Source organism: Crocodylus siamensis, chromosome 1, assembly GCF_052110815.1.
Source record: "Crocodylus siamensis isolate JL-2025a chromosome 1, ASM5211081v1, whole genome shotgun sequence".
Lineage (NCBI taxonomy): Eukaryota > Metazoa > Chordata > Crocodylia > Crocodylidae > Crocodylus > Crocodylus siamensis.
Window position 1 is genome coordinate 86079000 of NC_143395.1, and position 26970 is coordinate 86105969.

The 26970-nt window shown below is 42.4% G+C and overlaps 1 long non-coding RNA gene across 1 annotated transcript; it reads left to right on the plus strand.

Moving 5' to 3' along the window:
- The first annotated feature begins 841 nt into the window (after positions 1 to 841).
- Positions 842 to 26958, plus strand: LOC149872989 (uncharacterized). Its single transcript, XR_016439827.1, has 3 exons — positions 842 to 915; positions 2128 to 2202; positions 26827 to 26958. It is a non-coding gene; the product is annotated as an uncharacterized LOC149872989 (long non-coding RNA).
- The last annotated feature ends 12 nt before the right edge of the window (positions 26959 to 26970 follow it).

Genomic DNA, 26970 nt, shown 5'->3' on the forward strand with positions numbered 1-26970 from the left:
ATGGACAGATGAGATGGTCCCATGGGCTGTATTTGGCCTGCAAACCAGAGGTTGAGTACTCCTGTTCTAGCTCATCCCAACCATTGCCAGTGCTGCCTTATTAGCAACCCTGAAGCTGACTATGAGCCCAAGACTTCATGGAAACGGGGACAGAAGTACTGTTTCATGTCAAGGGTGATCTTTTTTACCTGTGTAAATTGATTGAGTCCCCTACACCATGAGTAACAGTGTAGGGGACTTAATGAGGTGTGACCAGAGGTTGAGCAGAGGTTTGACCAGAGGCTGATGGCCTGCTCTAAGTAACAATATAACAAGCACTAACAAAGTGGAAAAAGTTGAGAACAAAGTGCCCCACAAGAAATATCAGACTTGTTTAAATTGGCCTAAGCTGTGCCTTTAACATAGCACTCAACAGGATTTAGCAAATGGCTGGCGCTAATTGCACTTTTTAAATGGTGATCAGCCTTACTTGTGGACATCTTAAGTGTCCATCTGCAGTGACTGCACTGACCTTTAATGTATGTTACCTTTCTTGTAAACTACTTTTACACCTACCAGTGAAAAAGCCTGAGGCATTTATTAATATATATAGAACCTACTTAACTACAGCAGTTTTTCCTTGTATACTGTACATATCAGCTCAAACTGGGTTATACCGTAATTTCAGATCTAGAAATGAGCCAGCACCTCTGGTAATAAGTGTGAATAAAGAACCGAACTATGCCATCAGGGATAGTCCCAGATAAAGTTAGTCTTGGCGGTAAGGTCAGTTGGTAGTCAGATTTGACTAATAGTGTCTTTTCCATTTGTTGTGTGACAGCAGTACCAGTACTAAGGAGGCTTCCACCTTGCAGTTATGATCAAGTAGTTTAATATGGGTTGATGGAACACGTTCATATACAGAGACGAAATCATGTAAGTAGATTTTTTTATGTGCTGTTAATTACTAACACATTTAATCTTACTCTGTGCTTTCTCAAGTGTATTTTCATAATGCTCCCAGGCTTTCCCCCCTTTTTTGTTCAAAGCCAACTGTTGTAAACAATAAGAAAAAGAGATTTTTGAGGATATCAGGATAAGGAAAGAGAAACCAGTTTCCTGTTAGAATTGAAATAGTATATATAAATGTCTGGCTTGGTACTTCAATACTGCTTATGTAGTATATGCTGCCTATACAGACAAAATTGTGCTCTTTGCTGCTTCTCTTTCCAACAGCTGCAAATTTGTGGTTTCATTTATTCACTAAAAAGCTGAGTTATTTTAAAGAAAATGTATCCCTGTCTGTGGATTCATTCAGGGGAAAAGAAAGAAGAAAAAAAAGAGAGGAAAATGAGAACATTTAAGATAACGTAACTCAGTGTAGGATTTTTCTTAATGGAGACCTTTACTGTGATTGAATAATTAATACTGTCATCCAGCAGTGAAGGCAGATACCTAAGAGAAGTGGCAACTGTACTGAGGCCTAATATCATAGCTTCTCCCTGTAAATACTGAACTGTCTTCTGGCCATACTGATTAGTACTGTTTTAGCCTCTGATACTTCTTGTGCTGTTTTTAATCTTCTCTAGGATTACTATATGTACTGTGCAACTTCTTATCTTGTACTGGAATTATGTTTATAACAAAAAAAGGAACTCAAGGACTGAATGCCTCAGGGGGTTGGATCCTGGGATATGGAGACTTTTATCTCTAGGTTGCTGACTTAAATACGATCCAGCTTGGTAGTGACCTAGTCTAAGGGCTAAGGTTGTTCCAGTCTAATGGCTGATTGATCTCCTACATGAAATGGGTTTGGTCCCTCAGTGTATTTCTTGGTAAATACTTGTTCACACTCAAAAGTATTACCACAGCTGGAATCCTTATTAGCAGCCTCAGCAAGACTTCATGAGAATGGGGACAGAAGTACTGTTTCATGTCAAGGGTGATCTTTTTTAGCCATGTAAATTGACTGAGTCCTGGGGAGGGTGGGGAGTAGAACCATACATATTTTTTTTAAAAACTGTTTATTTGGTTGATCTTGTACCTTTCAACAGGGTAAATTAAACTGCATTTGCTTTTAAGGAGGACTTACATTTTTAAATAAAAATACATTAATTTGCTTTTTATTTTATTTTTAAATATGGCCAGTGTCAAGGAACTCCTAGAATCTTTGTGGGGGAAGACAGAGGCAGAACATCAGGGCAAAATTGGATCAGTTTGATGGTAAGCATATCTAATGTTTATAGTCCTTTTCAGTCACATGTTTAGTTTATAACCTGACGTTTTAATACATCTATTCAATGTAAATTCAAATGTTATACGGACTACAAAAGTCAGTAACAGTTTTTTCCTGTGACAGGCTTGCCACATTTGCCCTAAACTAATGGCTATAAATCAAATTTAGAGAGAATTTCAAAATAATTTAACAGCATTTTTTCATCATCAACATATTGAATCATTTCTAAGTAAAATTAGTAGTCTTACTATGCTTGTAAGTTCCTTATAAATTAACTGCCAAAAATATATATTATAGATACTCTTTAACTCTTTGGGGCAGGAACACTCTCTCTCACTATCTCGTTGTGTAGCTATTATTATAGGGAACATTCATTTAATTTGGGATCTTAAGAAACATGAACAGAAATATTGAAAGATATCTGTAAAATTGTGTGCACCATTGGGAAACACAGGTCCATTATATATTTTTTTACAGAGGTAGGCAGGTACTTTATATAAATAATAAATACAATAAAATAAAATATATGCTGCAATACATTTTGCAGAATTTGTGACAGTAATAGTGTGTGATACAGCTGAGAAATATATTTCAAACTAGAAACTCATTCATCTCATGTTAATGAACGAGAATTTTTCAGAACTTGCTTCCATTTTGAAAGTATTAATTAAAACATTTGTCTAAAGAAATTGTAACTTTCTAGGGATTATCCATATATTAAGCACAACAAACAAATCCTTTTACACTTATTAGACATCTAAATGGACACAGAAGCCTACATTTGATCCCATTCCACCCTGCTCAAGTCCCTGTAAAACCACAGTGCATCTACTTCTGTAACACATGCACCTTAGCTGTAGAACTATGGATGTCAGTAGACCAGGAGTGGGTAATTATTTCAGCTGGTGGGCCATTTAATGAGTTTTGGTGAGCTATTAAGAGCTGCAAGGGTAGCTGTGCCCCTTAATAAGGGCCCCACCCTGATTGCCATCTTGGGACCCGAAGTCCCACCCTTAATCCCTGACCTTTGCTACTGGAAGTCCCTCCCCTTGCCCCTGGAATTAATCCTTTTGGGAGGGGCGGGTTGCCATCTTGGAACCAGAAAAAACCCCAATTGTACACTAAAAGTCAATCACCTAGTATAACGATTTAATTTTATCATGATTGGTATTGTGTACTGTATATAGAAATGATTGCATAATAACTCAGTCTTACTCTTGTATATTGTGTGTGGGGTGTGGTTGGGGTGGGTATGTGTGTATGGTAGTATATGGAGTATGTGTGTGGTGGGGTTGTGAGAGGGTGTGGCTGTGTGGTGGGGCATAGGGTTGTATATGTGGGGGGCTTGTGGGGCGAGGGTGTGGGTGTGTGGGGTGTGAGGGAGGATGGGGGTGAGGGGGATGTGGGAAGATCTCCCCATACTCCCCCCGCCATCATGCACAGCCCCCAACAGCAGCAGCAGGAGGCAGGCACGCAAGATGCTGTTTAGGAGCTGCTGCTAAGTGGCGCACAGCTTGAGCCAATACTGCATGTGGCAGTGAGGAGCATGGTCAGGCTGGCCCCCATTGTGTGGGACTCATGCAGCTCTTGGCACTTCCATGCCACTGGGTAAGTCTTGTGTGGTGGAGTCAGCTGTCTTCATCACTCCCTGATGTGCAGCTCCCAGGACTCCACTGTGAAGCAGGAGGCAGGGCTCCCCTCCACTTCTGGTGGAGTCCTGGGACCTATGTGGCAGGGAGCAGCAAAGGCAACCGGCTTCACTGCGTGGGGCTTCACCCTCACTGTGTGTGAGCTGGATGTGCTGCATGTGCATCACGGGCAGTCCTGCATGGTAAAGGTGAGCCTGCCTGGCTGTACTCCTTGCCACCATGTGCAGTGCTGGCCAGAGCCACGTGCCACTGGGTGGCAATGCTTGTGTGGCCATGAGCTCCACAGGCACCCGCTGCCTGCTGCGATTGCTGCTGCCAGTGGCAAGAGCTATGCACCATGAGGGGGACTGTGTGGGGTGTCCCCACAGCCCTCTCCCCACCTTCCCTCACACCCACACCCTGCCCAACAAATCTCTGTGCTCCTGATGTCCCCCTGGGCAAAGGCTCCATGCTCCCACCAGCTTCAGCCCCAGCCCCAGCCCCAGCTCCATGCTCCTTCCCAGCTGTAGCTCCCCCTCCTCCCCCCCTGCCACTTCCCTATCTGGAGCAAACACTGCAGAAGGGAAATGAGGAGGAAACATTGGATGCTGGGGAAGCGGAGCAGGTCCCCTGGCAGCCACAGCAGTGGCAGAAGCAGCCCCATGTGGAAGCTGCATGCTGGCTGGGCTGGGCCCTTCTGTGCACCAGATTGGGAGAGAGGCACATGGGCTGGGTGGGGTACAATTAGTTGGCGGGTGCCCGTGGGCTAGATGAAATTGACTGGTGGGTCAGATTCGGCTTGCAGGCTCTATTTTGCCCACCCTCACTATAGTTGTTTAGGGACTATGCTCTAACTCATGATGCTGTACACAAAATGCCGTTAGACCCTCCGCCCCCCCAACCCAACAGACATTCACCTGTTGGCTTGGGAAGGCTCAAGATGGATGCGGGGGGGGAGGTAGGGTGAAATGGAGCTCCCTTGCCTCATAGGTCCCCCCTCCAGCTACCCCAGCAGGGTATTGGGGGGAGCTGTTTTGGGCCTGTGAGGCAAAGGGGCTCCATTCAACCTTGCTGCCCCCTGGCTCTGGCTATGGTAAAGCTGAGCTGGCAGCTGCTGTCCCCACTGTCAAGATGCCTGGGCAGGGCATGGGGGAAAGGAGAGGTATGTGGGGGGAGCTGTGAGGCATGGTGGAGCTCCTTTCCCCCAGCCCCCACCTGGGACTCTTGACAGTGGCAGCAACAGCTGCCAACTTGGCTTTGGCATGGTCAGAGCTTGGGGGGGCATGGCAAGGTGGAACGGAGCCCCCTTGCCTCACAGGTCCAGCTTTGCTTCCCCCCATATCCCAGCTGATAGCCCCAGGGGTGGAACTGGGCTAAAGCTTCCTGATGTGAGCACCAGCCCAGCCCCACAAAGGCATGAAAAATTAACCCTCGAGGGAACACAAATTCCCTAAGGCATTCTGTTCTATACTGCCTTCAGCTAATACCTGATTTATCAAAGCGTAATATTTTGTGTGATCAGCCATGTTAAAAGTGCTCTGCAGTCATACACATGTTACATCATGGCTGTAGAGTGCATTTGGGGGCCTGATTGTGCAAAAAATATAACTTGTGTAAGCACCCAGAATCACAAAAAAGCAACAAGGAGAAGGAGGACCCACTCATTCATTTTTTGTGTCACTGGGTTTTCTGGAACTTGAGCAGGGTTGAACAGTAGGGCTGTGCAAAGCTTTGGTCCCTGATTCTATTTGGTGGAGATTCAGCCTGATTCACTGACTGAATCTCTGAATCCGAATCAAATCAGGAGACCCTTTAATCTCTCCAAATTGAATCAGAACCCTCTGAACCAATTCAGAGAGATTTGGAAAGATTCAGAGATTCGGACATAGACACAGCTTTAAATGGTTTTTCAACATACCTCAAGGTAGCAGGTGGCTTTGAATGCTGCAATGGTGGGGCAGATGGAGTATCACACAGGAGTGTGTGGAGGGGTCCCCAGTGCACTTGGCAGCAGACCTGGAAGTGGACCAAAAGCACTTCTGGGTCTGCTGGAGGGGCCACCCCGCCACCCCTTCAGCTTAGTGACTGGTGCCTCCTGGGTCTGTGGGGGCACCTGGGGCCCCCCTGTACCTGATCACTGAGCCAAAGAAAGCCTGGTGGGGGGAGGTGGCTGTGTGGTCCCCAGCGGACCTGGAAGTGGACTGGAAGTACTTCCGGTCCACTTCCGGGTTCACTGCTGAGCACATGGGGGGTCCCCTGTACTCCTGTGCCATCTGCCCCAGCATTGCAGCATTCATGAGCCATGCCTGGTACCTCGAGGTATGTAGAAAAAACATTTAAAGCTGTGTCTATGGCTGGATCACTGATTTGCTGAATCAGCATCACATCTTCATATCTGGATCTGGCTGAATTGAATCAGGGACAGTGATCCAAATCAACAAATCAAATCACTTTCCCTGATTTGGGCCAAATCTGAATCAAATACTGCCCGTATTGCACACCCCTGTTGAAGAGTATAGTACTTAGGCACCTAAAAGGTGGAATAGTAACTGGCCATAGTATTGCTTTTGAGACTGTATTGTCTCTGTTCTCTGATGGAATGTCTGATTGTTTTAAATTGGAGAATAATAAATGGTATATAATAAATACGCTTGTACATTTACTCATTCCATGCATATAGAGGTATCATAAAGTTGCTACCGTCACAAACATTCAAGTCAGCAAGAGTGGCCTGTATCAGTGAGAGGGAACATATGGCTCAACCGGAATTGCAAAGAAAGGGGGTGTGATTTTTCCACTCTGTGCATAGCAGCCTCCGTGAGGGTGGTGTAAGTAAGGTCAAGGCACAAACCCCTAAATATGTAGCTTTATCAGAAAGATACAGCATAGTAAATGTTTGTCAGTATGTCACATGAAGAACCTACTGCTGCACTTCTGAGGCCACTTCCTCATCTGGGATAAAGCTGCATCCTTCTAGGTGATGTTGATTTATACCAGCAGAAGATCTGATGCACATAGTTCTATGTAACTCTTACCAAATACTGTAGTGGGATCAGGATCAGGCCTCAAACCATGAAAAGTTCAGATGACAGTTTTCAAGCAGCTATCATGGCAATCAGGTCTCATCAGGGCTTATCAGTTAAGAACAAGAATTATCCATTTCCCAGCATTGTTTTGCTTTTTGCTAAGTTTGCATAAGGCCAGCCTATCATCAGCAGTGCAGCTCTAGTGGCAGTTTCCATGAAGCTAATTTTTTATAAATCTGCGTGCACTCTGTGCTAAGTTGTTCCTTCTCCTGCGTCGTGTCTCAGAGTAGTATTACTCAACACAGTATAAAATTCTTAGTCACTGCTATCACTGGACTTTCTGTGGCACGGTCCCAGTTCTCTACATTACATTCCTCATTTTACAGAATGAATTTGAGCTTGTTTTCGTTTGAAGAGCCCTGACCAACATCCTGAACACTGCCCAGTAGGGTAAAAAATGTAGCATTTCACCATCCCGTGTTTGTGTGTACCAGACCAGGGAGTCTCATTAAATTTTTACTTGCAGGAAACTGAGTCATTTACTGTTTCCCACTTTGATGCATAGTGGTTGATTGTTGTTCAAAAAGAGGGGATTAAGGCTTAACGTTTCAGTCTTGTGATATGTTAGTGTCTTCACAGGATGCAAAATGACATTAAACCTCAGTTTTATCGTGGCATTAATCGCCTACCCTCTCCTTAAATCAATGATACACAGTCCTGTCTGTCAGAGATGCCTAGGTCCATGATTGCCTAACTAGAAGACCACTTTCCTATCATTATCACTTAGAATAAACACCAACCATTAAGCAAACAAAAAGATCAGGAGAATTACTTGAGTTTATATCCAGGCATGTAAGCCACAAGAATCTCTGTGCTCCCAGCCAAATGCCTAAACCTTAGAAAAGTTTCATCTCCAACATTCTAGATATCTTGTGCAAAGTCTATGGTGACACACCATAGTATGGAGCCGGAGTGGTCTTCTGTGAATCTTCAGAGGCATAGATTTGACCAATAAACAAGAAAAAGCAGATTGTACCAACAGTCTCATACTTTAAAAATGAGGGGATGCATGTCCTCTTTTTGTAGTCAGACCGGTTGCTAACAGAGAAACCAGAACAAGGTTGTCACCCCTGAACAAATTACCCTCATGCAGGAAACTGAACTATGTCTTATACCAAATTAGAAGAAGAATTGATCACTTGTAGCAGGGTAACCTAACTCCTCTTTTGTGGCAGGGCTGTGCTTCCATATGTGGAACTCCTGCAGGTGGCTCACTTGATGGCTATAAGGTAGAGAGATTCCCATAATTTTGATAGCCTTCAGGCCTTACAGTAATAATACACTTCAGACTCTTCTTTCCACTATAGAGATCTGTGTTTTAATTAAACCTAAACCCTGATTGTCTTTTACAAAGCAAACGATTTAAATTACTATGGTAAGGGACCTAAAATAGTCTCTCGTCTGATCATGATGTATTTGGTTTAGCACCTACACAGCACCCACGCTAAAAACATGCTATTGATGATAGAACCTGAAAGTTACCACAAGCCTTTCATAATACGAATGACAGAGTTGATCTTGTCTGAGGAGCAATCACATGATAAAAGTCTTTTAAGAGTCTATATATGTTCAAAAGCTAAAGGCCAACACAGCTAGGTAGGAAGATCAATAGGCAAAAACGAAGATTTGGGTAGTTTTGCTTAGTTTTAGATGTCTCATGAGATTTCACAGGTCAGGATTTGTATCATACTAGACAATATGTTATCTACATTCTGCACAGTGTCATAACACCGGGTTCGTTTAATTGATCTAAATTGAGTTTCTTAAATGCCCACACCCTCCATATACTAATATAAAAGCTAGATTCTTAATAAAACTACGATTCAGATATTGTCTTATGATTCAGAGTCCGTCTGAAACACTGGTTCCCACCACTGCTGTTTCCCACTTGGTCCTCCTTAATTTCTGAATCAATGAAAATTACAGAACTGTTTCTCATCCCCACTTCCTGGCTGTTTGGAAGGAAGTGAAAGTTCCTAAAAGCAATCTTACGAATCCGCGTGTGAGGGAGTGTGTGAATGTGAGTGTGAGAAAGACAGAAAGAGAGAGAGAGAGAGAGTGATATGGGCCTATTAGCATGATAGCATGATTTACTCTTTATGTTGTAGTTTACTTAGTAGTTAGGAGCTCTTTCATGATCACTCGGTCACTTCCTTGTTCTGTCTGGGACCAGACCTACGATTTGGTTGTTCTATCAAAGAACTAAAAGTGAGAGCAATTCTAACAAAACAAATGGGCTCAGAAAGGGCTACCTAAAAGACCCCAGACATCTGCAGTTCATTGAAAGCTATGAATCCATGACCAAAACTTTAATTGTTCCTCTGCAATGGTATGAAATACGCACAGAAGACTGCATTTGTTTTTCATATGGTGCTGGGATGCAGGAGTCATAACTTGAGAAGGGTTTGACAAACTGGAATCTTTCAAGATGGGTTGAGCCTTATTGATGACAGTGAAAGTAGCAGGCTTACACATGGTGGTACGCTGATTTAATTGATAAGAACTTTTGTGATCAGCCACTGATCACAATAAGAACTCTTCTGGCCTGATTCCAAAGCAAGGTCTCAGATGCAGACGACTTTCAACTTTGGAAGTCTCAGATCCTGAACCAAGCTTGCCAGCTGGCTTTTGTATAAATCTGAGCCAAAATTCTGGATCTTTACACACACACACACACTTTATTGGAAGTTTGTAGATGGATCTTAACATTGTGGTTTGGGGCTCTTCCTAGTAAAAATAGTTTCTTTAGCTAATAACTGTAATTATAAGGTGGCTTACTTGACAATTATACAATGCCTCTGATCTTACAGGCTGAAGAAGTGCTGATATTTTACGATGGCCCCTCAGTTTCCTCCTCCAAACTTTTTTTTTATGAGGAGGAGGGAAAGGGACAGAGATGGCATGTCTGGAGACGTGAAGTGTATAAAATATCTGGCGACTACAAAGGGTTTGGAAGTGTGTCATGTTTACCCATTCTAATATTATTAGTAAACTGTCACGATATGTTTGGGAGAACTTAATTTTGGAGGGTTTTAATTAAAAATTTCTATCACAGGGTTAAGTTTTCAGCAGGGAAAAAGTATTTTTTTAACTGATATTTTCACCAAAAAAAAAAACCTCATGGAAAACAAAACATTTAAAAATCAGATACTGTTTTAAGCCAAAAAGTTGAAGAACCTTTTTCATCACAGAGTAAAATAATTGTTTTCAGTGAAACTGTTTATGAGAAAGAATCATTTCTCAAAGGTCTCTACTGCTAGTAAATTTTATGTAAATATATTTTTATCTTTATTTTCAAATTTCCAAAGGAATTAAAAAAAAATCTCACCTAATGAACTGGCTACTAACCCTGCTACATTTAAAGATTTTCCTTCAGTTTAACTTATTAACATTCTTTAGATATGAAAATTCATTATTCTAATTAGCAGGAGAAACTTTCTCAGACTCAGTAAAGCTATTTATCAAGTTAAAAGTTCTGATTTAATTGTAATGTGGACCAGTAATGCATGGCAAAAGAATGCAAAGATGAAGACTACTAGTGAGCTGTTAAAGGACTTTATAGAACAGAAATTACAGACTGAAAAGAATTTCATAGAAGTAGTGCTATGGTCACATTTCAGGCAAAGACAGGTGTGTTTTGCCTGGCATTATCCTCAAACCAAAAGTCCTTGAGATTTGCATTAATTAGGAAGAAAAGTCTATCAGTCCAGTTACTTTAGTCCTCCACAAGTGTCTCTTCTTCCAAGAAGGCACTTAGACACACACACTAGAACATTTCAAAAGGTAAATGAGGTGTGTGCAATGAGCAGTAGTAGGAAGAGTTGTTGGCTATATCCATATCTCCTGGGCAACCCTACCCAAAAACCAAGCAGAAACATGCATTCAACCCCACTGTTGGCTCTGTTTAAAAGCATTTTTCTCAGTCTGAGATGTTCCAGACTGCAATGTAGGTGCTGGTTTCATTACATTCAACAAAGGTTGCTAGAGTTTGCATGGCTCTGGTCAGTTTCACATTGACTTTTCAAGTTCATACATTCCTGAAACTCAAAGCAAAAGTTGGGGTTGGGGATGTCCCAGAGCTGTGCAGAGTGAACACACTGGTTCTATTTTCTAAAACTCATGCAAATTCAAATTGGTGGGTTTGCATAGCCCTACTTGTTACATCACGTCACAAAGCTGACCATCACATTTTTCAAGTTATGAATAAATGTCTGTCATTGTCTATAAGTTACTAGCAGAAGCAAAAGAGGTTAATAACTTCCTGGCTTCCTTGCTATAAAGCCTCTCTCTTTCATTGTCTTCATGTAAAAGGCCTACATATGAAGATTATGTATAATTTACAGAGGTGTAACAGGGCAGATCCACCCCTCAGGAGTGGTGATGCACAGGGTAATGGTGGCTGTTTTTGCACTTCTCCACATAAAAAACCAACACCTTGTTGGCCCTGCTCAGTTACACTTCCCATCATTAAGTCCCTTTGAAACTGGTCCAGACTTAAGAGGTGCAGGTTCCTTGTGATCATTCATTCATAGGGGTGAATTTTGCCTTCCAAAAATATTAAAAGATTACACAACAAGCTTCATTTGTCATGATGCATTAGCTGTTATGAACAGATTAACATGTGCACTGAGCAACCTTTCAGATTACTACAATAAGAACCAGTTTTGCACCAAACCAACCAAGATACAGGTCACCGTTTTTCATCTACAACATGGAGAAGCCAAGTAGAAATTGACATCGCCTAGGATGGAATCCCACTGACTAATCACCCAAAACCTGTATGCTTGGGGGTTACATTGAACCAAACACTTATGTTCAAAGCACATGTAGAGAAGATGAAAGGGAAAGTCAGTGCCTGCAACAACATACTTTGAAAGTTTGTCACCTCAAAGTGGGGAGTGAACCCAGCTACATTACGATCCACTGCTATTGACTTGTGTTACTACACTGCAGAATATGCATATCCAATATGAAAACAGTCAGTTCATGACAAGAAACTAGACCCAGTTCTAAACAGCAGCTGCCATGAAATAAGAGGATGTCTAAAGCCAGCACAAAAGGATAGCCTGTATTTACTGCTGACATTGCACCACCTGATATCAAAAGAAAGGTTGTGAGTTTTAAAAAGAAAGATCAAGGCAGATGGAAGACCCCAGGCATCCACTTTATGGTTGCACAGAAGTAACTAAATGGCTAAAAGCGTGACAGAGTTTTCTGACCAGTGTTGTGCTGTTGGACATGGCAGCTGACAAGGCACAACTGAGATTGTGGAAGGAAAGATTACATACAATCAGGTGCTCTGAAATAGACCCCAGGAGGACCTTCCCAGAGGGGCTGATCTAGACCAGCTAACATGGTGATGCCTGAATCACCTGCACATGCAAACTGGAAGATCAAAAACAAATATGATCAAGTGGAACTACTTTAATGACATAAATATATGCGAGTGAGGTAAAGTACAGAGTATGGAGCACTTGCTCATTTGCCGACTCCTTGGTGAAATCTGTATGAAGGAGGACCTCGTTGCAGCAATGGAAAAAACTAACACATGCACAATTCTGGAAAAACATCTAATTTATGACAAGGACACAAGAAGATTAACTGTCACCTAGCCTCTTACTGTAACATCACTCATTTATTTAGATGTGGCACCTTTTATGACAGCGCGGTACCTTTTCAATTACAGGACAGCCTCATTTGTAATGGCACTAGTTAAAACTTTTTACTGAAACATTGTCTTGGCTACTCCTGCAGTTCCTTGAAATTGATATTTTTTGTGGAAAAATATCAAGTTTGGTCGAGTTTCTTCCATTTTTTAAGGGACATTTTGAAACAAAATATTTCATTGCAGATTTGGCATTTTGAAATCATGAAAAGTCAGATTTTTTCATTCTGACATTTCCATATAAAACATTTCAAAAATTTCTTGTTCTGCAAAAACATTCAGTAATTTGACTTTTCATCCTATTTCCACACAAAACAGTATGTTCCACTAAAAGTTCCTGTGGGACAGAAATTTTGTTTTCTGCACAGCTCTAGGTTGTGAGTTCTGTGGTATTATTGGTTGAAGCCCACTTTAAAGTCACAGTATTGCAGCAATAATGAATTGTGCCAAAGCACTAATCTGAACTCTCTTAAAAATAGTTACAAGGGGATGTTTCATTCTAAATCTTAAATACTTCACCTTACTTTGAAGTTAATAAAGTGGTTTAGAGAAGTTACATTTGATGGAAACCCAAGCCACAGATGCCAGAAATAACATAAAAGGCTTTTACATGAAAAGCAGTTAACAGCTGCAAAGCTAAGCATAACAATAAAATGTATTGGCTAAAGAGATGTATATCTATTTAAGTGTGCTTATATATTTTATTACCAAAATGTATAATGTGATATACTGTAAGATTTAATTGGTAAGACTTTTTATTACCTTTAAAACATTCATATGTGAAACAATGTAGAGGAAAAACTAACACATTACATTTTTGTGGGCAGCATCCACGTGTTCACAGTTCCCAACATTTTATTTTTTATAGGGAAAAAAGTGTGCACTGTGCAACATGGATTTTTTTTCCATGTAAAGATCATGTGTCAGCGATCCATTATTTCCCATTTTTGTGCTTATGAATGGATACATAGATAGATGACTCTCAGTGAAATAATTTAAAGGACAGAGAATTCTTCCAAGAATCTGCTTTTGAAGAGATAATACCAGAAAAGGCAAAGTCAAGCAGGTCACTGGTTCTCAGTTTCCCAACTGTCTGGATTCCATGGATACATTTCATTTTTTGTATAGTCTCTTTCAGTTTATACTTGGGTTTTGTTCAGAACCAAAACAATGAATCGAGGTTACAGTATTGTTAACCTACATGTTAAAAAAATCACGAATCAGGTCCCACAAATCCTGAGGGCATCTTAAAAATATAACAACAACACGAATAAGAATAATGTATTACTACCATTATTATTAAACATCTAATGTTATTTTATTAGGCTTCTCATTTCTCAGCCTTTTGGACACAGTAGTTTCGTATTCTTAGACTTTTTTCTGCAACTATGAAACCTGGAAATCTATTTATTAATTTATTTTAGTATGAGAGCCAAGATCTCCATGCAACAAATTGCCTCCTGGAGAAAAGCTCTAAATATCATGAAACATAACAAAATCGCAAGAGCTGGCAACACTGGTATTACACTCACAATTAAAAGTAATTTCCTCTACTTCTATTTCTAGGTTTCATCTTCATTTTCTGCAAAGGTTGGAGTGACCAAAGATTGTTTGTTCTGCTTCTCAACAGAAAATGAATGACAAGCTTGTGTACCCCTCTACACCCCAGTACAGATTTTATTTCTTGGAGTAATATTTGATAGCATATTGCTCATTACTACAGGAGCACAACATTTCCAGAAAAATCCAGAAAAAATGCTGGTCTGGAAACATTGGCAATGAACCAGAGAAGGATCTGACCACATCTTTTGTATTAGTGACTAAGTATGAAAACACAATTTTGTATGAATGCAAGATAATTATCAAACCAGGGAAATATAGGGCTGGAAAGGACCTCAAGATATCCGCTAATACATATCTAGCACTGTGATGGATTCACATTCAAACCAAACTTGGGATGATTTAGTAGCAAAAGTTAGCTGCATGACATTTCAGGCCGCTTAGCACAGGTTGGCGTCTTGTTCTGATGGTGATGCATGACTCCATGTATGTCCCCCAACAAATTTAACCCAACAGCTTACTGGGTCCTTTCTCCTGTTCCAAGTGGCACAACAGCTATTCTAACTACTATCTATTATATCCAAAGACTATTACACTGAAGATACAGAAACACTATTGGAGCCAGAACGTAGGGCTCCCTCCTCTCCAGGACAGTGCCTCATACTCCCTCAGGCTTTCTCTCCCTGTCACCCCACATATCATCGTCCCTTGGCTGTCTTCAACAGGTGGGCAAAAGCAGGCGCTTGACCCTATGTAGTGTATGCCCGATGGTAAAAACTCTTTCTGGGAAGTGAGCAATGTAGGTTCAAAATCCCTCGGGGTGAGAGCACCTAGAATCTGAGTGTCTCAATCCCTACCCTGTGACCTACAACTAGGCTACTGTAGTAAACAGTGGGACCTCCTACTGTCACTAGTTGCATTTTTTCCTTTGAGTAACTTTTCAGGGACTTACCCAGAGCTTATGTACTTTCCCAGGCCCAATCAGAACACAATAGATCATAAATGGCCAGAATGTATCCCTTCTGAGCATGTTCAGAAGGTCAAGGCATGTTGGTGTGTGTGTGGGGGGGGGAGCAGAGTAGGACCTGCAGAAAATAATTCTTACCAGAACCATAATTATCCTCATATCTAAAACTGCCTGTAGTCATGACTACACATGCACCCAACTATGCAGTAACCACTGGTATTGTGCAGTCCCGGCACTGCATGGGTCATTTCCAACCCTACTACACAGTAGCTCATTGCTACTGTGCAGTAGTGGTGGTATCATGGTTAGCACCTTCCAATGCTAGGTCATTGTAGCTCATCATTATGGCAATGTAGCGTCTCATGTAGATGTTCCCTGTGTGGCTCCAAAGGGAAAGAATTTAAATTTCTAAACTTGCCTCACCCTGAGATATTTAAAATCACCAGTATCTTTTTCAAGTATAGTTATAGTTCCTGATGCCTTCTCATAATCACTATAACTACAGTCCTCTCAGGCATTCCCCACCATGGCATCCAGAGACAAGCTGCTACCCTGGCCCGTGGTCTCAAAGCCCAAGATCTGAACCATTCTTTGCATTCCAGCCTAGTAGTCACAAGCCAGAATACCAACTACTGCCTGAAGTCTCAGAACCCCTTGGGCTGCTCTTAACCATCTCAGAATGGGTGTTGGACAGTTTAAGTGAACATGCACTCCTTGGGCCTTTCCAATGACGTTGGCTGTGTTGATCAAGCTCAGACAGCCGACCGCATCATCTAGCCTACCTTCGAGCACCCAAGGTCTTATTGACATCGACCAGTCTACGCATTGCTGGCTTTCTGGCCCTCATGCTTCTGACTTATGAGTGTGGCAACATTTGCTTCATCATCAACATCATCATCACTATACTAAGTGAGTATGGCAAAATCTTGTGATTTCTGTAACAAGCCATCAATCACCATAGCTAAAATTTCAGATATAAGGTACTAAATACCTACAAAAAATTCTTCTTGATCAGTGCATAAAAAACAAAAGCTGTCAAAACATCTAGAGTAAAATCAAAATGCAAATGAATTTGAGAAAACTGTAAATTTTACAAGGTCAAACCAGGTGCAGAATATTCAAACACAGGGGGTTCATGTACATGAGATGTTTACTCCATAGCTATCTAATTAGCTCTTCAGTAAAGTCTCAACATAGTTTCATAGTCTGTAGGGTCAGAAGGGACCTGATCAGATCATCAAGTCTGACCCCCTGCCATGGCAGGAAAGAGAACTGGGGTCAAACGACCCCAGGAAGGTGTTTGTCTAGCTTTGTTTTAAAGACCCCCAAGGTAGGAGCCAGCACTGCTTCGCTTGAAAGTTGGTTCCAGATCCTAGCCACTCCGACAGTGAAGTAGTGCCTCCTGATGTCTAATCTGAATCTACTCTCTGCCAGCTTGTGACTGTTATTCCTGGTCACTCCTGGTAGTGCTCAGGGGAACAGGGACTTCCCCAGTGCCTGCTGGTTCCCTCTGACTAGTCTGTAACAGGCCACAAGATCCCCCCCATCAGCCTTCTCTTGTGGAGGTTGAACAGGTTCAGGTCCTGTAGGCTCTCCTCATAGGGCCTGCCCTGTTGTCCCCTGATCATGTGAGTGGCCCTCCTCTGGACCTTCTCCATGCTGTCCACATCCCTCTTGAAGTGCGGCACCCAGAACTGGACGCAGTACTCCAGCTGCGGCCTGACCAGTGCCGCATAGAGGGGGAGGATCACCTCCTTGGACCTGCTCGAGATGCATCTGTGGATGCATGACAAAGTGCGGTTGGCCTTCCTGACTGCCTCTCCACACTGCCAGCCCATGTTTATCTTGGCATCAATGATGACTCCAAGATCCTTTTCTGCCTCTGCACTGAAGAGAAGGGAGTTCCCCAACCTGTAGGTATGGTGCTGGTTCTTCCTTTACGGTGCATCACATCTATACATGTGGCCCTGTTAGCCTCCAGGAAACTAACTCTACTGCAGGTTAGTACTTATAAATACAAGTACGATCCTGCATGTGGTGGCATTATTTAGTGTGCAGCAACACACATGTAGATGTTGACAGGGCTGGCTGGGGCATGAGAGTGCCATATTTATATGAGGAATAGATGGGACAAAGCCTGTGACAACTATATGTCAGATCCAACAAACAATGAATGAGACAGTGACAGGGAGAAAGGTTAAAGCATCTAACTCTTCGAAGCATTTATCTTCTTTTAAAATGTGAGTGTGTTGAATTACTGGTTTTGTTATCAAGATCCAGTTTTTTGAATTGATATTTTTAATCTCGGTCCAGAGCTTTCAAAGAAGTTAACTGTTGCTTATTAGCCAACATTATAAACATGCTTCCTGAAGAGAGATAATAGTAGAGTACTTCAGTGCGCTTGAAAATAAAAAATGTCCTACCAAGATAGAGGTGGGACATTAGACAAGAGATTCACAGACAACCACATTGTCTGCTATCTTTCCACCAACTTGTTCCATTTATAACAAGATACATAGGCATCATAAAACATCAGTCCCATCTTAAAGAAATGTCATTAGGAAAAATAAAACTAACAGGACAGAGGTTGTGCAAGTTAGTGCGGCCCCAGAACAGCAATTACTTACACATATATACAGAGTACAAACATTGAGGTTTTACTCACCCATCTTTTGGCATACCCAAGCACACCTCTAAGGTTCCCTTAAGAAGCCATTGCTTCACATAGGCTATGCTGGGGTTGAAAAAACAAGAGTGCTTCCAGAAGCCGACATACCAACATGTCACGCAATCCTTGCTTTTTATTGCCTTGTTTTTAACAAAAAATACTATAAAGGATGTGTTTTAAAAGATTTAATAAGATTTATGATTCCCTTGCTAACACTTTTTAATGCACTTTAAAACAGACAGTTTATTTTTTTCCCCTTGTTATTGTCATCTTATTAAGTTTTAACATGTTTACCTTAGGAAAAATAATACCCACAAGCTGTGAATTTGTAAGACCAAACTCAAAACAAATCTAAAGTTATTCCTTCCTCTGGAGCATCCTTTTCTGTATTTTTTACTGAGAACCATATCGTGATTCATTGCACAAGGTCAGGCAGAAGGTGTGCCTCCTATTTTTTATAGCAAGCCATGAACATGGAAGGCATTCTTTTTGTGGATTTCTTGCCAAAAGGAGCCACAGAAAGCTCAGAAATCTATGTCAAGACCCTGAAAAATATTGATACATTACATGCAGGGAGCTTATCCTGATAGAGATGTATCTTAAGGCCCTGGGAGGCGTTATTGTTGTCACCCTACACAGTTTTTAGCACTCCAAAACATGGAGTGCTATGGGCAGGCACACATGCACATCCCTAGGGTGAAGCACAACAAAGTTACCACAAACACATACTTTTCAGCCAGGGAGCAATAGGGGGTTTCTCTGTAGCTGCTCTTTCCCCCTAGGGAGCCTGTTAGTGAGCTGGACAGACTCACTGATGCATTCTCTCAGGCCAAGTACAGACGTTACACTTTTACCACTATAAGTGATCGGAAACCTGTCCATATCCATAACAGGGGCAGGCAAAATATGGCCCTCGGGCCAGATTTGGTCTACCAGGCCATTCTATGCAGCCCGTGGGACCCCTAAAAAATTTAGAAAATATTTACCTGCTCCTGGCTGCCTGTCAGAGATGACAGGAGCCAGAGGCAGTAAGACCCAGGGGGAGCCAGCAATAGGAGGCAGGAGCCCAGCCCCCCCCCCCAGCCATTTCCCTGCTTCCTGCCCCGCCCTGCTTCAGCACCACATGGCACCTGGCTGCATGGCCAGACTGGGGAGCATGGAATATAATTTGGTATTTTTCTGGTTCCAAGATGGCAAAATCCCTTGCTGAAAGGCATACTTCTGGAGGCAAGGGGAGGAACTTCTAACCATCTAAATTTGATTCTTGCTTGGGCTCTTTGAATCTCTGTACCTAGCCTCAATCAGCTGTTGGGGTTGATTCAGCTGTTTCCAGTCTGGGTTATCTGCCAGCTGGGAACTTTCAGGCACTAGATGCCCTCTAAAGTTGCCAGTGTAACTGCTGACAAGCTGCTCCGGGGTGACAAGGGCTGACTAGTCTTTGTTGCTAATCGGCAAGGTATGTACTGTTACCAGGGAGGAGGTAGCATAAGTCTCCTATATTCCCTTGTGCTCATTCATTGTACCACCACATTAAGACTTTAGGAAGAAGCAGGCACCATGGGCCAGCAGCATTCCCCCTTCCTGCAAGTGCCACCATGTTGGGAAATCTATGCTGCACCTGGGGTAGACTCAGCTGAATTTCCTGCTCCCCCAGAGCAGCAGAGACATTGAAAAGAAGACTGTGACACTCTAAATCAAAATCTCATTTGTGGTAACAGTACATCTTTTGCTGCCAACACCAGAGTAACTCCATTGAATTCAGTGGTGTTACACTGCTGTAGAGTTACACTTCTATACATGGGAGCAAAATCTGTCTCTGCTTCGGTGCGATGAAAGAAAATGTATTATCCAAGGATTTGGTAAGAATTCCAAACATAGGCTATCCAATTGCTTCTTTAGCAAACAAAAATGATGGCTTTTGAAAGACACCAGTATGTTACTGTATCCTTAAGGCCCACATATTGAACATGCTTGTTATAAATCTGTCATTTTTCCATATGAATTGTTCATACACTCTTCACTCCCGCCGCAGAACTAGATAAAAGGTTGAAGTATCACATAATCCAGCTGCTATAGTGATTTTTTTTCCTGGTTATCTATTAAGTTTGAACAAGGGACAACTGGATTTCCTCACACCATCACTTTCTATGGATATGGTCCCCCTTTTGTAGCTTGGGTCAGTAAAGTTCATTTTTACTTAAATAAACAGAAGCAAACAGTAGTTCAGCAATGATTTACTATACAATTCTGGAAATTAGTACTGAGAGCAGTAAAACTGTAATTGCTATGGCATGGATTTATGAGGTACTCCACACAAGGCACTCCCTGGCCTTGCCTACTCAGGTGACAGATATCAGATGCAACCGTTGATTTCTGCCACACAAAACCAATAATATTAGGTGGGGGTTAAAAAGTATTTTCTCTGCTTGTCTACTTATTCATTAACATGAATAAGTATCAGCTACAAAACAAAAAAGGCCACTGACTGGTGTTTTTACCATAAAATCAGACAAATACAGTAAAGCAGTGGCTTTTTCAAGAATGAAAACTATATCCTTGTATGTCTATCAAAGAAGAATAAACAAAGAGACTCCAGTTGCCTATGTTATTGATCTTAGCTGCTGAAATAAGTATCTTTGTTCAAAGAGTGCTTGGTTATATAACTTCTGGTTGGTTTATCATTTAAGAATTTCTCACGCTTAAGAGAAGTAAGATATCCAATTCTTGTTTTCCATAGAAAACCTTCTTTTCCAACAGAAGTGGGGAAGATAACAGTGCTTATATGGTATTTACAACAGACAAGATTAGCACTATCTATTAAGAGTCTACTGTCATTTAAGTCAATTAAAAAATGGCTGTTGCTAATTGCCAGCAGAGGTGGCATGTTTGACTAGATGGACTGCAGATTTGGCTCGGAATAGCAGTCCCTGCATTCCATTGGGTTCTGTGGAAAAAGGATGAAGGCCCCATTGTTACTTGCTCAGTCATAGCGGAGAGGGGCAGTATCCTATACTACATGACTTAAAGGTGCACTTAAAAAGGAGCATTCTGCATTTGTGTTGTGTGGGATTACAGCATGTGGTGGGGATTTATGATGCATGCAGCCCTGGCAGCAATAGATACATTCTAAACTGAGCTGTGGGAATTTGGGGGAAGGGAAAAATTAGCTAGAAGGGATGATATTCTTTAGTCATACTTTAAATCAGTGGTGTTCCTAGATATTTTGGTGCCCTTGGAGGAGTTGCAGGGCTGGGCACAGGAATAGGGAACTAGTATGCTGACCACTGTAGAATGCAGGGGGTGCTGCTGCTGATAGTGGTGGTGCTGGCAGTGCTATGAGCTCAAGTTGTGGCAACAATGGGAGTAGTACAGGCTTGGGCTGTCATGACTGGCAACAGAATCCTCACATACCAGCTGCAGTAGTGCAGGATCCCCAAGGGCTGCCATTCTGGTGCCCCATAAATCAGCACCCAGAGCTGGTGCCTTGCTTGCCCCTCTCTAGTTATGCCTCTGTGGCTGCATCTACGTGAGATGCTTACTGCACAGTAGCTCATTACTACTGCACAGTAGCATCGCCAGGCATGAAAAGATAGATTCATTTGAACGTGAATAATTAGCAGGGCTTAATTCAATAAATTTAAATTAAAGAGCCTAAGAAGATAAGCTACAGATACAGGCAGACATAGACAGGCTAACAAGTTCGGCAGATCAGAATCTGATGAAGTTCAACATCGAGAAATGTAAAGTGCTCCACTTCGAAACAAGCAACCTCCAACACACCTACAGGCTTGGCAGCACCAAACTGACTAGCACCATGAATGAAAGAGATCTGGGGGTAATAATAGACCACAGGATGTGTATGAGCCGGCAGTGTGATGCTGTAGCCAGTAGGGAAAATAATACTCTGGCATGCATCAATCAATGCATGTCCAGCAAAACCAAGGAGGTGATTCTTGCACTCTATTTAGCACTGATGAGACCACAGCTGGAGTACTGCATCCACTTCTGGGCACCACATTTTAACAAGGATGTAGACACGCTTGAGAGAATCCAAAGAAGAGCCACCCATATGATCACAGTCTTACGTGGCAAGCCATACAAGAAAATGAACACCCATCCTGGCACTTAGGTGAAATACCTGAAAATTAGAAGAAGGCCAATGTGGTCCCCATCTTCAAGAAAGGGAGGAAAGTAGATCCAGGGAACTATAGGCCAATCAGCTTGACCTCAATCCCTGGTAATATTCTGGAAAAAATCATCAAAGAGTCCACAAGATGGCTGGTGGCAACATCCTGAGTGACAGCCAGCATGGGTTTGTTGTGGGTAGGTCTTGCCTGACCGATTTCATTTCCTTCTATGACCAGGTGACATATCACCTGGACAAGGGAGAACAGATTGACGTCATATATCTGGACTTCAAAAAAGCCTTTGATCTGGTGTCCCATGATCTCCTCTTAGAAAAATTGGTCAACTGTGGTCTCAGCTATATCACAATCTGATGGCTGGAGAATTGGCTCCAAGGCTGGACTTAGAGCGTGGTGGTGAATGGAAGTGAATCATCATGGCGCTCTGTGGCCAGTGGTGTCCCCCAAGACTTTGTCCTTGGACCTGTTCTCTTTAACATCTTTATCAATGACATGGATACAGGTATCACAAGTGGGCTGGCCAAGTTTTCTTATGACACCGAATTTTGGGGTAGAGAATGCACACTGGAGGATAGGCTATTGATCCAGGCTCCCTTGTATAGGCTGAAAAAGTGGGCAGATACAAATCTGATTATTTTCAATACTGACTAATGTAAGGTATTCCACCGTGGGAAAAAATCCCTGCAGTACGCTTATAGGTTTGGCAGTGCTACACTTGCTAGCACCAAGGCCAAAAGAGGCTTGGGGGTCATGATTGACCACAAGTTGAACATGAGCCACCAATGCAATGTCACAGCTGGTAAACCAAACCAAACTCTAGCTTGCATCCATACATGCTTCCCAAGTAAATCTCAGGTTGTCAACCTCCCACTGTATTCAGCCTTGGTGAGGCTGCAGCTGGAGTACTGCATCTAATTCTGGGCTCCACAATTCAAGAAGGATGTGGAAAAGCTTGAGAGAATCCAGAGGAGAGCCATGCATGTGATCAGAGGTCAGGAAAACAGACCTTATGATGAGTGGCTGAGAGCCATGGGGCTCTTTAGCCTGGAAAAGCACAGGCTCAGGAGTGATCTTCTGGCCACCTATAACTTTATAAGAGGTGTTCACCAGGATCTGGGGGAACGTTTGTTCACCAGAGCGCCCCAAGAGATGACAAGGTTCAATGATTATAAACTCCTCCAAGACCATTTCAGGCTGGACATAGGACGAACTTCTTTACTGTTCGAGCCCCCAAAGTCTGCAGTAGCTTGCCATCAGAGGTGGTTCAGGCACCTACTTTGAATGCCTTCAAGAGAAGGTTGGATGTTTATCTTGCTGGGATTCTATGACCCCAGCTGACTTCCTGCCTCTGGGGCAGGGGGCTGGATTCAGTGATCTTCTGAAGTCCCTTCCAGCCCTAATATCTATGAAGACTCTTCAGCCTGGAAAAGCACAGGCTCAGAGGGGACCCCGTGGCAGCCTATAAGTACATTAGAGGTTTGGTCTGGGGGAACATCTGTTCACCAGAGTGCACCAAGGGATGACAAGGTCCAACAATCACAAACTCCTGCAAGATTGTTTTAGGCTGGACATAAGAAAAAACTTCTTTACTATCCAAGCCCCCAAGGCCTGGAACTGGCTCCGTCCAGAGGTGCTGAAAGCATCTCCTATGGACTCTTTTATGAAGTGTTTGGACACTTATCTTGCTGGGATTCTTTGACCCTAGCTGACTTCCTGCCCTTGGGGCAGGAGGCTGGACTTGATGATTTCCCAAGGTCCCTTCCAGCCCTAACGTCTATGAAATCTATGAAAGGCTGAGGGATCTGGGACTCTTCAGCCTGAAGAAAAGAAGGCTGGGGTGGGACCTGGTAGCAGCTTACAGTACATCAAGGGCTCAGTGAGCAAGTTTTCACCAGGGCACCTGAGGGAAAACCAGGAGTAATGGCCACAAACTCCTGGAAGATCGATTCGGGCTCAACATTAGGAAAAACTTCTTCACAGTCATGGTGTCCAGACTGTGGAATAAACTCCCTCCAGACATGGTGTAATCACCTACCCTGGAAATCTTCAAGAGGAGACTAGACAATCACCTTGCTGGGGCCACCTGACCCCAGTTATCTTTCCTGCTTGGTGCAGGAGGCTGGACCCGATGATCTTCCAAGATCCCTTCCGGCCTTACAATCTATGAATCTATGACAACCTAAAATGAAAGTTTCTATAAATAAAGTCAGTAACAATTTTTAGACTTTAAGGACAATTTTCTTGTTTCAAAAAGCACAAAGATTTTTGACATGTTATGGGCTGAGTAGTGCAACACTGCAAATATATTGTAATCAAGTCTGTTCAGCACTCCTGAAACAGGACACTGGAGAAATTGCTCTAACCCCAAAAGGCAGAAAGATTCAGCAATCTCCCCAAAATTCATTCAGTAAGAATGAGCGGGCTACAAAATTAGGCAGTAGGAGCTTAGGGACTTCCCAGATGAATGAACAATGTAGCAAGATGCAGCTATTTGTAAAATTGCTATTTTAGGGCTGCAGTCTCTGTCAGATTTAAAGGTACAGCAACAACTGGCCATCCTGAGAAAAAAGACAACAGCTAACAGCCTTAGACTGCTGGGGAAAGTAGGGAGAAGGGACTAGGATATCAGCAAGGAAAGCGCTGCTTCTGTTGTGTATGCTGCTACAGGTGAGAAAAGGCAATTCCTTAGTCAGCTCATCACTTTAGCCTTCATCCGAATCTGTAATGTAGCGAGTTCCCCACAGTAAACATTGACTTCAGTGGGAACTGCATTTCGGCAACTTGCAGGATTTATCCAATAGGCACTTCAGTATGGTATCTTGAAACAATCTTTTCTGGATGTGAGATCAGTAAAATTGGTAGGTATAACTGTCTTTTTGTGACACATGACTCAGTTCTCATTACCATACCTCTACCAACCAGCTGACACTAGAGTGAACTTGATCAGATGAGATCTGCTACTACAGAGAGCCATAGATACTTATTATAGGTACATCCCATTTCAAATGATGATTATATTTAGGACAATCTTTAAAATGTATGGCCTTATTTCACAGGAGGTTTGAGCTGAAAACATAGAAACAAGAAATGAAATCTTAATATGGCATCACGCATAACACACTAGAGATCCAGCTGGTGAAATGTGTCTACCTCAGCAGAAAATACAGACCAAATAACAAACACCATATTTTCTCCTATACAACACATCTTTTCCACAACTTTCAGCCCCCTGAAATTCATGTGTGTTTTAAGCAGGAAAGATGTTTTCTTCTTTGGAAAAGGAGCACACATGGAATCCCTGTAAACGTTGTGTATGCATGCAGCTGCCAAGATGGCTACCACTTGTGTCTGGTTTAATAAGCTAAAGGTGTGAAGTCCAATGTTAACACTTTTACAGCCATAGCTATTGGCTGAGTTTTGTAGCTTGTGCCTGAAATAGCAGGTGTATCTTGATGTGGCTTGGAAAGTGGAAAAAACACTAATTTACAGGACCACATATAAAAATGCTTCTTACAATAAAGAAGTAACAGTCTTGCTACTGCCTTTGCAAAGGTCTGGGGTTTAACCTTGTGTGACATCCTAGGATGTCTTCCTGGGAGATAGCCTGGGTGAGGCAGCTGCCAGCAGGAAGTTCTTCCTGCCTGCTGCCTCACTCAGGCTGTCTCCCAGGATGCCACACTTCCTGGACACTCTATGTTCCCAAGAGAACTTACTCTAAGTCACACATGCAGTTTACTGCTCATTAGACTAATTTAATGTGCAGTAAAACATCACTTTCTACATATGAACCACAATTAGTGTGCAGTAAATTAATTTACTCCGACATAGGATAGTCCTGTCAGACAGAGGTACTATCCTATGCCACAGTAAGTTACTGTGCTTAGACACAGGTGTAGACATGACATAGGGATTAGTTTACTCCAGCTAAAATTGAGCCAGAGTATATTCAGTCACATTAATGGCATGTGTAGATGCACCCACAGTCAGCCATGACTAGAAATATCTTTTTATTTAACATATTCAAGCTAATTACTGAGCTGCCCAGCTCAATCCAGGACATAAGGAGAGTAGCTATGGTATAGAGTTTGTTGAAATTTTGATATATTTCAATAAGGAACAGGGACAATTTTTGCATGAAATACTTCTATTTTTCACCCAACTTCAGCCAGATGGGAGCTGTTATGATGATGCTGTTGTCCCAAAGGATCCCAACACACAGAGAATTGGCTTTAGTGGAGCCAGCCCTATCATACTGGAGGCTCTTGCCCTTTGTGTTGTGTCACTAAGACGTGTGAGATAGCCTGTATACGAGGGAGGCAGGGGGAACTCCAAGAGTCAAACAGTCTCCATGAGCTCCAGTTCAAAAGAAAAAAATATTTTCATTGTAACTGAGATTGCTTTGTTCTCTACACTACCTTATTGTAGTAACAGAGAATTGGCTGTATTTGGAGTCTGTGGGAGCTGCAGGTAAGTGTGCTTTGAGCATGTAGATAATAATTTCCTGTTTTTTACTGGAAATCTCCACTCTTATGGAAACCACACTCTCCCTCTGGTGCTCACACTATAAGACTGTTGAAATGAGAGGCTGTAATTTGTACTTTCCTGTTTTACAGCAATCTTTGGAAGACTGTTTGCTCTTGCAGATTTTTTAGTTCAAAAGGGAAGAGAATAGAACTATGTCAGAGAGCTCACATGGCCCTTGTAAGAACATTTTTTGATGAAATATGATGTTTCCCTTGAGAAAAGGGTAAACAAAGCATGAAAGTCTCTAACATTGGGTGGTTAAGTTACTGCCTAAGAGACTGGAAGAACCATGTTTAAGTCCCTGAACTGTGATAAAAACCCTCTTCTGCAGCAAATAGAATATCAACTCAGACTTGTGTCTTTTACAGACCAGGCCACAGAGTGATGTACATGATTCCATTTCCCAAAGGAAGGGAGAAAGACCCAACCACCCAGCAAGCACTGCAGAACTAGTAGACTACCCTGAGATGAAGAACTGCTGACATCACTCCCTTCCTCACCTGCTCAGGCAC